Genomic DNA, 13,162 nt, shown 5'->3' with positions numbered 1-13,162 from the left:
CGCACTCGGTGTGGAGCCTACTTGAAAAAAATAAAAAGTTTGACTACCCTGAGGCCACAATGTTGTGAGAAAGGCACACATGGAGAGGCCACATTTGGGTGCTCCGGTAGGCGGTCCTAGTTTTTGAGTCAGCCCAGGCATGTAAATGTAAGGGCCTTTAGATGATGCCAGGACCCAGACACTGATTCACCTCCCACCTTCGAGTCTCCCTAGCTGAGGCCCAGCCACCATGGAGCAGGAATGAACTGTTCCCACTGTGCCCTGCCCCAAATTCTCACCCCCAGAATCTGTGAGCTTCATTAAATGGTTGTTTCAAACCATTAAAGTTTTTTTTATTCTCCCATAATATTTTTATTATGGCAAAATACATATAACATTTACCATTTTAACCATTTTTATTAGTTTTTTTAAAATGTCACTTATTTGAGAGAGAGAGAGCATGAGCAGAGCAGGGAGTGGAGGGGCAGAGGCAGATGGAGAAGCAGGCTCCCCAGTGAGCAGGGAGCCCAATGTGGGGCTCGATCCCAGGACCCTGAGATCATGACCTGAGCCAAAGGTAGACGTTTAACCGACTGGGCCACCCAGGTGCCCCTAAACCATTTTTAAATGTACAATTCAGTGGCATTAAGTACCAAACCACTAAGTTTTGAGGTCATTTTTTAAATGCAGCAATAATAACTGGAACAGGCAAGAAGCTGTGCTATATTTAGAATAGGGCACGTGAAATGATTTATTGGTAGAGGCTGACTTATTAACGCTTGGCTGGGCTCAGTCAGGTGTGCACGCAGGAATATAAGGAACGGGCTTGTGTTTGAATATTTGCCTCTGGATCTGTCCCCTCCATGGGCTGCCCTCTTAGGAGACAGCTGCTCTTCCATGATGGTGCCTGGTGCAGAGTAGGCACTTGAGAACTGTTGTTTTTAAAGATTTTATTTATTTATTTGACAGAGAGAGAGAGAGGGAGAGAGAGCACAAGCAGTGGGAGGGGCAGAGGGAGAGGGAGATGCAGACTCCCCACTGAGCAGGGAGCCGGATGCGGGGCTCGATCCCAGGACCCTGGGATCACGACCTAAGCTGAAGGCTAAGACGCGTAACTGACTGAGCCACCCAGGCGCCCCGATAACTATTTATTAAATGAATGAGCAAATGAAATCCTAGAAGGTGGGATAGAACTCTGGTTATTTGGGGCCTGCTAAGCTTCCACTTGGATACTGGGCTTATTTATGTCGCACATTTTGCCATTTCAACCCAAGTTGTGAATTCCCTTTAAAAATAAAAATCCAACTTCAGTTGGCATTATTAATTCTTTATAACAAGATTGAAAGCGATCGAGCTTAAGTAGCTCCATTTCTAAGCCTGATTCTTGGGAACATTGATGAGCATATTTGCCTCAGAAAAGTCTCCTTGCCAGAGGCCAGAAAAAATGTACTTGTTTGCACGTTGGCTATTCTTAGAGCTAAAGGTCCCAAAGGATAGGACCCAGGCCCAAGCCAGGCTCTCATTACACCCTCTAGCTCAGTGCTGTGTATAATTAGGCTCATAAACATTAGTTCTGATTGGCCATGAGCTTCAGGAAGGAAGTGAAGTCTGGGTACCCTCCTCTCTGATCATACGAGGCTTGGTTTCCCACCCCTCCTCCATCTAACCCCAAAAGTCGCTGATGAGGAGTGGAAGGAATAACAAGATCATTACCAGTTACCAAGTGCTAGAGACTTGTACCACAAACACATTTCCCGGTGACAAAATCAGGTTTGCAGAAATGTCACTTTGTTTTTCTAAGAGTGAACTTCATTTCCATTTTCATGAGAACAGGAACCATGAGGGTTTTGTTACCATGGAAGAGGCAACACCTAGCATGATGTCTGGCATGATTAATGCCCATAAATGTTGAATAAATGAATGATATCAGAGTTCTAAACTGAAGTCCAGAGACATCAGGCAACTTGCCCAGTGTCACATAGTAAATGGCAAGACACTGTCTTGGCTCCTAGCACAGAAATCCTTTCCTCTGTGCCGGTGTTTTCTGGTTCATTCATTCATTCATTCATTCATCTGTCAGGACTCTTTTGGATGCAAGTGACAGGTACTCTAATTGCCTTAGACAAGAAATGGAAATTATCTGCTCAGGTGATTCAAGAATCCAGTGACACGAATGGCTTCTGACTCAGCTGGATTCAGGGGCTTAAAGCATGTCACCAGGATCTGACCTCTCCCAACCTGTCTCCGGCTTCGACTGTGTTGGCTAATTCTGGGCCTTCAGCAGCTTCAAGCCTGCAGCATCCTTGCTTCCTGCAGCCTTAGCAGAAGAGCACTTGCCTTTATCCCCTCTTCTGTCTCCTTTGTCTCCCCAGTCCTGGAATGGTCACTTGCCCATTCCTGAACCAGAAGTGTGGTCGGGAGAAAGGGATGTTTTGCTTGGTTGGGCCTGAGCCATGTGTCCAGTTCTGGAGCCAGGGACGGAGTGAGCCCTTACGTGGAGCACATGGGTGAGAGCAGGGAAGGGAGCATGCCCTAGAAGAAAATTGGGGTGCTGCTACCAGGCGTGACTGGCGAGAAAGGACTGTTGCTCACAACACTTAGCAAACGTTCTCCCTGCCACCTTTGTGCAGAGTTCCGCTGGGGAGACAGGGAGCTACGGAGGTGGATATGTCCCAGGAGCTTCTACTCTAATGGAGGGTCAGAGCCGTAAGTCAAGGGAAAACCAAATAAGATTAATCAAATGCGGTTGCAGCCACCTGACTGGGGACTCACTCACCTGCTCACCGTCTAGCTGCGGGAAAACAGCTGAGGTTTCTGACCCCTTAGCTTCCACCAGAAACCGCGTTTCTGCAAGCCCACCCTCCTTCATGCCACCACCATCTCCTCCTCTTAGAAAAACTTTCCCCCCAGGTTCAAGGAGTGGTTTTCTGGTCTCCCCTAGCTTCTAGGTAGGGGAATGTTTACCTTAAAGTGAAACTTCAATCCCATACATTTTCCAGCTCAAGTTCTGCCTTGGTTTTCAGCTCCAGGCTCTCTCTAGATGGCCAGCTGTGTGGCCCTGGGGTCACAGTCCGAGACATGAGGCTGGCACACTGTGAACAAGGGAGAGACAGGCAGAGAAGTGGGGCAGGGAGCCAGATGGTGCCCAGTCTTGAAGTTTGTGGAAGGGAGGCTGGCTGTGGTTAGAGGGTGTGCGGCAGACGAATGATGTGATCTAACTTGTTTTCATGTCATTTGATCTTCTGTGTGAAATGCATGTCGGGGCAGAGTGACGGCTGGAGAACCACTGGCAGGATCCTTATGGCTAATCTAGGGGAGATGATGTGATGTGGATTGGAGGGTGGCTGGCTCTGGGATCCAGGAAAGTGGGGGAAAGTCACCATCTCCTGCTGGGAAGGTCTGTAAAGAATTTGTGGCCATATGTAGTCTACCACAGACGAGAAGACTGAGGCCAGAAAGAGAATGCGACTGATCCACGACCACACATCATGTTAGGCTCAGAGCCTGGGCCTCCTGACATCAGTTCATGAGGTTCCAACACCCACAGAGCCTCTCTTGGAAGGGGAGGCAGAAATATGTGCCCAGGGAAGAGTGAACGCTTTCACCTAATCCACCTGTAACGAAACCAATCTTGGGGCGCCTGGGTGGCTCAGTCAGTTGAGCATTTGACTCTTGGTTTTGGCTGAGGTCATGATCTCAGGGGTTGTGGGATCGAGCCCTACGTTGGGCTCCTCGCTCAGTGCGGAGTCTGCTTGAGATTCCCTCTCCCTCTTCCTCTGCCCCTCCCCCGGCTCTCTCTCTTTCTTTCTCTCTCAAATAAATAAATAAGTCTTAAAAATAATCAACCTCATTCTTGCCATTTCAAGCCCCCCTCAGTGGCACCAACGGAGATTTCTGGGGGGACAGCAAGTTGGAGCCAATCGTTGACAAGAAGCAGAGAAAGTATGGGTGGGGGCGAAGGTTTTGATCTCCCCTTTCAGGACGCCAAAGGACAAAAGACTTGGCTTTATTTTAAAGGATCCTGAAGAGGAGCTCTGGGCTCCTCCAGACAGTAGCAGGTAGCAGTCGCTGCCCAGGGCAGGCTGGCTGCGCAGGTCAGGTGTTTGTCTCCTCCACTAGGCTGTGTCTGATCCCTATCCGTGTTCTCTGAGCTTGCTGGGAAATACATGCCAAATACATATTTTGGGAAGAAATCTGGCCCCATGCTGAGGATGGAGTGAGTGGAAGGATAAAGTTCTTGCCTGGCTGTGAGGTTCATTACGGAAGCAGAGAAATTGTCCGATTCTAATTACGGTGTTCATAACTACAGTGTTCTCCTGAAACCAATCCTACAGTGTATGTTAACGAACTTGAATTTAAATTAAAAAAAAAATAACCACAGTGTTTACTGTTGTACCATCATGCCGTGCACAGAGTAGGTGTTTAGTAAATATTTATCGAATTAATGAGTGAGTGAATGAATGAGTGAATTTTCTCAGTCCCTCACGAGCCAAATTCACGCTCTAATCCAGAAAGACTTTGGGACTCCGGGAATGCGGAAGTGTGGCTCCACCTAGTGGACACTCCGGGATTGTGCTTGGAATTTAAACCTCTTCCCCCACTTTTTTTTTGAACTGTGCAGCTTCTGTGATTGCTTATTCCCACTTCACCCAGCTCGGCACAGCCCCCCAAGTATGGCAGCATAGCCCTGCAGGTGAGAAAGCCTATCTGGAGCTCTGAAATGGGCAATTTGAGAAAGACACTGTTAGGGGATGGAGGGGGCCGGATAGGTGAAATGGCTTAGAGCAGCGGATGTGTAAGGAACACTGGACCAGGTATTCAGAGACCTGTCGGTGCTTTGCTGTGTGGCCTTGGGCAACACACTTACTCTCTCTGAGCTTCAGTTTTATCATCACAATGCTGTGTGCCCTTCACGTTCCTGGGCTAATGCTCGGACCCTAATACAGCCTCATTGGACGTGTGGGGGCCACCAGGCCCAATTACAGCTGAGGAAAGTGGCTTTAGATTAAGGAAGGAGCCCAAGACCTCACAGCAAAGGGTCCGAACCAGGATTTGAATTCAGATCCATGTGACTCCAACACCTGTCCGGTTGCCATTGCACTGTACCTCCTCTCGATGCTTTCTAAAGCCCTTTCATGGTGCTACACATCTTCTTAAACCTGCGCCTCTCCCTTTGAGAGTTGCAGATGTGGTTTCTGGAGTCAAACTCCCTTGGTTTTACTTACATACCTGATTCTATTCACAGACCTACTGATAAGGAATGTGACCTTGGTCATCACTTCATTTCTCTCTACTTTGGTTTTCCTGTCAGATGGGATTAACGACAACAAAGTGTTGAGATTGTGTGTGTGTGTGTGTGTGTGTGTGTGTACATAAATACGTACACACACACCCTCAGATTACTATCCGGGACATCCAATAAGTATTTGTATGTTTTAACTACTATTTTTTGCCTTTGGACCTTTGCCCCTCCTTATGACATAGCCTCAAATAGCTGTACATTTAGATCTTTAATATTTTTCCAAGTAAGGCCTATTCATGGTCACAGAGACACATTGGCAGGACTCAAGAAAGGACAGCTTTCACTGTGGACTCTCAGGGTTAGACCCCATTACAGGATGACCCGGCCTGTAGACACTATGAATGAATATATGGAATGTATAGATATTGCAATTATATTGTGACTGGTATGGGTATATTGATTCCATTCTTTGTGGGTAGAAGTATTAATTTCTTATTTGCAAATATTTAAAATGAATTGAAATTTTTATCATCTTATTTTTGCCTTTCTTCATTTTTTTTATACCTGGAGCTTCCAAAACAGATGTGACCTGGGTTTCTCTTGGCCTCCCAGAGGCCCCGATCTATGTCAAAGTAGCAGGACTGCGAAACATTAACCCCCAGAGATGCCCTGGAAGATGAAATATAAATGAGCGTGCTCTGCTGTCTGAGGAAGCCCATGATCACCTGGCTGAATGTGGTTGACCATGACTCGGGGGGGGGGGGGCAGTGGAGAATCTGAGCTCATCGCTAGAGACTGTTCCTGTTGATTTTCCTGTGATTCAGGAACCTATGGGGAAGAAATTCCTTCTATATCACCATGCTGCGCAGTGAGTGGAGACCCAAATCCATCTCCCTGGAACAGAGCTTCTCCACTTTGGCACTACTGACATTGGGGGCTGGATAATTCTGCGTTGGAACCTGTCCTGTGCCTTGTGAAATGGTTAGCAGCCTCCTGGCCTCTGCCCACTAGATGCCAGGAGCATCTTTCTCCCTCAGTTGGGACAATGACAAATGCCTCCAGACATTGCCAAATGCTCCCGGGGGGCAAAATCCTCCCCCGCCCACTGTGCCATAGTGTCACAAGGCAGGTGGTTTGCTAAACCAAGTCCCAATCATGGGGTTAGTGCCCCTGGCCAGAGATTTTTGGTGAAGGACATGACGATGGTTTGTGCACAGAGGTGGCTGAAGTGGGAGGTTGTCCTTGAATTATCTAGATAATTGATCCATTCTCCTCTATGCTGCATTGGAAGCAAAGCCTTGGTCTCCCGGGGATGAAAAAGTCATGTTTCATCAATAGGGATATAGAGACAGAACCCGAAGGGCTGGAATCCTAGGAGTTTGGGGCACTCTGAAAAAATCACAGTTTCTTGTTATAAGGTTCATGCTCTCATGAGCATTTCTAAGGAAGCCGATTCAGACTGCCACAGGGTCCCCAAGCTCACACATCCTCTTTCAAGCCTTCACAATTCTTTCCTTCAATCCTCTTCTCCGTTCCTGCCCGTAGTGGCCTGTCTGCCCTACTTGGGACACAAGCTGTTTTTGGCAAACCTCATGCATGTGTATGCAGTTTTATAAACAACCCTTAATTTTCTGTGTCATTTTTCCTCAGAGTGGGATGATTTTTATCTAATGCTTGTTAAAGAAGCTAATTCCTAAAGTTGTCAGCAGAAACAGGTGGCTGGAAAGGGGGATTGCCCTGGTGAGAGACGTCAGGAAAGAAGCAGGTAAGGTAATTTACTAGACATTGACAGGGGGCTGGAAAAGCATCTCCCACCTCCAGTCAGGGGAGAAACCATTGGCAGGAGAAGGATGCACAGTTGACTCTCCGAGACTCTCAGAGAGCGTGGCGGTCTTAAAAATGACTCATTATAGCACAATGAATCAAACACCCTAAGCATCTTCTCCCGCGCCCCACCCCGGTCTGCTCCCCAAGTCCTCACCATCTATAGATCACCTTTTCAGGCACATCTGCAGTGTCCTTAGAGAGACAGAAGGGCCTCATGCAGTCACAGCGGCCTGCCCTTCTCAGACTCCAGGTGCTCGGGGGAAAATGCAGATTCCAGGGCATCAGGTCAGGGGTAAGCGGTCAGATTCGGCATTTCCAACAAACTCCCCATGAGCTTGATGCAACTGTCTGTGGGCCCCACTTCGAGAAGCAAGGGAATGGAGCACTTCTTTTAGGAAATGCTACCAACCCCAAGCAGTGGAGGAACAACGGGGGAGCCGAGGAAGCATCGGACTTGCCCCGAGGTGCCGACGACAGCGGGGGCGAAGGAGGTGTGCAGCTGGTGCGCTGGTCCCGGGGCCGGGGTCCCACTCTCTGCTGTGCTCTCTTTCTCCTGCGAAATGGAAGAGGCCCCAGAAGGAGAAGCAGCTGACCTGTAACCTCCTCGGAGGACAATCAAAGGACTTTACCCAACCAGAAAACTCCTCGGTTCCGGCCCATCCTACCTACTGTCTGCCACTCTGCTTTAACACAAGCCCGGGATGACGGACACCACAAACCCGAAACGAGGCCCTTCCTCGAGGCTGGCGTTCCTGAAAGCCCCTCGGACGACCCTCCTCCCAGCTCAGCCTGCGCCCACGGCCACAGCATCTGTTGTTCCATGTCCTGACTTCCTGCTACCTTGACAAGCGCAGAACTAGGAGTCACCTGTCTCCTGGTTTTACCAACGCAAAACGAGACAACAAAACCCATGCGTGTCCTGGGCTTTCTCAGTCTGCCCCTGGGCTCTGCTCCCTGGAGTACAGAGGTTTTGAAGGTGAAGATGCTGTGTGTATTGTCTGAAATGGGAGCAGACAGAACTGGGTTGCAGGTCAAACTGGCCCATTAAAACAAACAAACAAACAAAAAAACAACCTTGGGGAGCCTGGGTGGTGTGGTTGGTTAAGTGTCTGATTCTTGGTTTTGGCTCAGGTTGTGATCTCGGGGTGGTAAGATCGAGCCCTGCATTGGGCTCTGTGCTCAGAAGGGAGTCTGCTTGAGATTCTCCCTCTCCCTCTACCCCCCACTCCCTACAAGCTCTCTCTCTAAAATCAGTCCATCCATCAATCAATCTTAAAACACAAAACAAAACCCAACAACCATGAATAAACTAGAATGCCCACGTAAGCTTGAGGAGTTTCTGGTGGCTTATATTTTGGTGCTTCTGAAAGGTTGCAGCTAAAAGCAAAATTTGTTTTTCTAGTGCCCGTGGCAGCAGAGAGCAAAGGCACCGCTTGTCCTCTGCATGGAGGCCAAAAGGAGCGGCCGGGTCGATGTGGAGCAGGCACGAGGCCTGGGGTTCACCGTCTTCCCCCTCGGAAGGGAGTGAAGGAGGCCTTACTTCACACGCTCTGGGGGCCTTTCCTCTTTTACGAAGCTCTGTGAAGCAGTTGAGTCTTTGAAGTCTTTCTTGGCTCTAACAAGGGACTAAGACCCAAACCTCCCAAATTCAGATTGTTCCCTGGGGAAATAAACCACACCCGGCTTCCTGCATCCCCCGAGTGACAGAGCGCAAGTCTTAGAGGCCAGGAGGAGCCTCTTAGGTATGCGCCCCTGGGTCAGCGATGCCCATCACCGAGTCGCTGTTTGGGGGTGAAATTAGCCATTAGGGAACTTCTCCCGGGGGCTTTCTCTACTTATCAGCACGGCTGAGGACCCAAGTGGGTGGGACTTCGGCCCAATAAGAGCCAAAAATCTGAGATGGGAAAGGTGTGGGCTCAGAGGCATAATGGGCCAACCATGTCTCCTGTATGACCCATGGCCTTGCTGAGCCTGACCTTGACTATCAGTGTGACCTTGGGCCCATCTGCCCAAGAGGTGCGGCGGGGGCTGTCCCTTCATGCCAAGAGTTGGCTTGGCAGCAACTCTGTCCCCAGACTGTGTCTGTGTGTCAGGCAGCATCTTGAGGGACCCCAGCTTCCTTGCCTCTGTCCCCAGTGATGGTCAATACCCATTGAGTACTGGTCCATCTGAACTGAACCTTTACACCACTCAACACTCCTGTCTCACCCAAACAAAACTCACACACAAAAAACTGCATCCGGAAGAAGCTGACCTTGGCATAACAGTTCACCACAGATACACATGATTAACCTTCGCCTGACCCCAGAAGGGTTTTTCTTCCTCTTCTGAGTAGCTATCTGAATGGTCATTTTTTTAAAGCAGCAGAGAGGAGAGAAGGATCTCATTTTCTCACCTCTCTTGAAAGGAGACATTTTCTTTTATTTTTTTAATTTTTAAATTCTTTTTATTTTTTAAGATTTTATTTTTAGGGGCACCTGGGTGGCTCAGTCATTAAGCGTCTGCCTTTGGCTCAGGTCATGATCCCAGGATCCTGGGATCGAGCCCTGCATCGGGCTCCCTGCTCGGCCAGGAGCCTGCTTCTCCCTCACCCTCTGCCCTTCCCCCTGCTTATGTGCTCTCTCTCTCTCTGTCAAATAAATAAATAATCTTAAAAAAAAAAAAGATTTTATTTTTAAGTAATCTCTACACCCAACATGGGGCTCGAGCCCGCAACCCTGAAATCAAGAGCTGCATGCTCCCCCAACGGAGCCAGCCAGGGGCCCTGAAAGGAGGCATTTTAAACAAAGAGCATGGCAAAGACTTAGAGCTTGCTTAGAAGTCAGACCAACACAGTCTGCACCAACATTCTGGCGCCGCACGCACTTTTAGCCTTGCTGTCTGCACCTCAGTTTCCCTCTCTGTAAAATGGGAATACAAATCCCCATCCCGTAGGAGTCTTCGTGAGGATGGAGATAATGCACATAAAGCACTCGGGACAGTGTCTGCCGCATGATAAAAGCTCAATAAACATTAGATCTCACTGTGATGAGTCAGAGCCATGGAGGATTTTACTTGTTTTCGTATTTCTATACATTGCAGGTGTCTCTCGCACAGGATTGAGCTGTAGCAGTCCTTCATCTGTCAGGAGAGCATGCTCTAAAACCGACCCTGTCCTTCCAGGCCAATTTCTGCACTCAAAGGTGTAAAAGAGGGACATGCGATATAGAGGGATGAGAAACGCACCACCCTCCTGTGCACTGGAAATGACATTTCAGCCACATGGAAGCATCTTCGAAGCAGCACACAGAGGCATGATACTTGAACATTGTTTCCATCACCTCTGGGACGAAATGTGACAACCGGCTGACAGGTACCTAGTAAGATTCCGTACCTGAGAGCTCCGAGCAGGAGATGAACACAAGGCTGGGGTCCCCCGGGGGCTCCAGGGAGTGAGGCTGTCAAGGGAGTGTCATGAATTAAAGTGGACCCTGGTGGGTGACTCCTGGAAGCCAACAGCGTGGTAGGAGGGGAGCTGGTAGGCGGCCCTGGGCAGGATGCTGACAGAACCACTGCGGGCCTCGGGGGACTGAGGTGGAGTGAGCCAATCAGCCAGCTTCCCTCTTGCGTCCCCCCTGCTTGGGGGACAAGGAGTGCTGCGTTGTGACTGAGCCTTACCTCCCGCCATCACTTCAGTCAGGCCTCTCCCTCACCTGCTGTGTCAATGCAGTGACATCCCCATTACGTAGAGGGAAGACTGAGGCTGTCAGGCACCCGTGGCCAAACTGACGCACGACTCCTGATTTTTCTCTGTCGAATCTGGTTTTAAAAATGCACAACTGATGCAGTGTTGACACGTGCAATTTCCCAGACCTGGATTTCATTCTACTCTCAGAAATGGCCCTTCCCTAACTTGATTGCTTTACTGAAATCCATTTTTTCCCCCTTTATAAAAAGAAGTCCCATTTTTCAGTAACTGAATTGCTGCTAGCTACTTTTTCTCTTCCCAGCTTGTGAGGTTTTGTAGACCATTTCTCTTCCTTCTGTATTAGATAAGTAAGAGTAATGAATTGATCTGCTGCCTCACTAACATGATGAGGATAAATGGGGTGGCAGGCTTTAATAAAATCCGGCACTGACAAAAAATGAAGGCAGGGAGGTCATTACAAATTCTATAAAAGATATATCAAGAGGGATCGGTTTTCTGAGGCCAAATAGATGATTAATATCAGAAGGAGAGAACTGATAATGACAATATCTCTGAGTCGTAAGGGACCTTTAAATTCTACCCCCCATTTATTGCTTGAATCTCTATCAAGTGGTTGACTAGCATTTTCTTGAATGCTTCCTGTGATGGGAGACTCACTGCCCCTGTGTCAGCTCATTCCATCTTTGGAATGCTTTGCTCTGACTTTTAAAAGTTCTTGTTCATACCCAAGTCTTCCTTTCTACGGGCCAAACATCCCAGTTCTTTCAGCCGCTCTTTCACTGTCGGGTTACTTTCTTCTGATAAGTCTGTGACCTTCATTAAGTACAGGGGACATCTGTCATGTTCATGGTCGCCCATCATCTTTCTCCACAGAAGTCCCCTGGGATCCGTCCTGTCCCCTGAAGGCAGCAGCGAGAACTGAAACTCCCGGCCCCCCTGCCCCCCCGTCCCAGGTAAGCATAGTCATGTGACCGAGGTTCTGCCAGTCGGCTGTGCTGGAATGAAAGTCTGATTCCGAAGGGGACACCACCAGGGAATGGGAGCTTCCGTTTTGTGGTTCAAGTGGAGGCAGAGGTGCTGAACTTTTTGCTGGGTTTGCAGGTTAAGTCCTGAGGTTGGAGTGGTACTGGTGCTTGTGGCCGAAGTCGTCCTGGAAATCAAGTTCTCCGTCACCGTGGAGCTGCCATTACTGACTTCGGCCTTCATGGTATTTGGTGGCAGAAGTGGCAGCAAGGACTTCATCAGGCCTTTCCTGTGTCATGGTTTGTAAGTGATCCCTAGAAGCTCTGCCTTTCAAATGGTTTCTCTAGCCCATCATCAAGTGTCTGAATTGTCTAATATCTTTGAATAAATCCCCTTTCTTCTTAAATTTGCCAGAGTTGCTTGTTCTAGGAACCCTGATTCGTGCAGACCCTGAACCGAATGCACGACTCCAGGAGGGATCTCCTCAGTGCAGAGAGGAGCATCATCACCTCCTCATTCTAGTGATTATGCTTCTATTAGTGTAGCCTACAGCTAAATGAGCTCTTCTAAGCAACTATATCATATTGCTGATTTTCATTAAACTCACTGGCCAGCTGAAACTCTCACATAGCAGGGGTAGAGATTCATTCCCTGGTCTAAGGAACTTCTAGAAAAAAAAAGACTTTGTACTTTCTTATTACTGGTTCAACAGAAAACAATCTCTGAGCGCCCCCCACAACTACAATATTTAATATATGAGAGTGATTCCTTTGAAGTGCTGAAAATTCAGTCATTCGCTTGACAAGGAAAGAAAGTAGAGAGTAACTATGGATAAAATCTGCCACTCTTTCCTCTTCCCCCCCACTCATTCCCCACAGCAACTGGCTGACAAGTCTCAAGCTCACCCAGCAGGCATTTTGAACCAGATGCTTCCCTCATCCTCCTCCACTATCCAAGTAATTTTAGCAAAGATGGGAGGGACAGCTGTCTTTGATTGTTCCCTTCTTGGTCCTCCTTGGTGTCCTTGCCACTCTCAGGAGGGCTCTGTGAGCCCAGAAAGAAGTCTCATGAAACAGTCTTACAATAAACAAGAGTTTTCTTCTTTCCTCCTCCACCAATACTGAAGGAAAACGGAAAACCAAAGTGAGAAAGGATGGATGTTTCGTGCCACAACAGAGAAGCAGGTCCCACATGCGTGCTAGGCCATCAGTAAACACCTAGCGCATAAATACATTTGATTTGGACTAAAAGCAGACCAGGAAAAGTGAAGGTAGAATGGGGTTGTGGGTGAATAATTCCTTGGGCTCAATTTAGACTCTTTGAACCCTCCACCTAGGAAAATGTAATTTCAAATGAGTTCCCCAGATGTATGGCTAAAATGTCTTCATAGTCTGGGACAGAAGGAAAGGCTCATAATAACCCACAAGGTTGAGATTCCAGAGAGGCGGGTGACAGGACAGAAG

Source organism: Phoca vitulina, unplaced genomic scaffold (genome assembly GCF_004348235.1).
Source record: "Phoca vitulina isolate PV1807 unplaced genomic scaffold, GSC_HSeal_1.0 scaffold19, whole genome shotgun sequence".
Classification (NCBI taxonomy): Eukaryota; Metazoa; Chordata; class Mammalia; order Carnivora; family Phocidae; genus Phoca; species Phoca vitulina.
Note: the sequence above shows the minus strand (reverse complement) of the source record.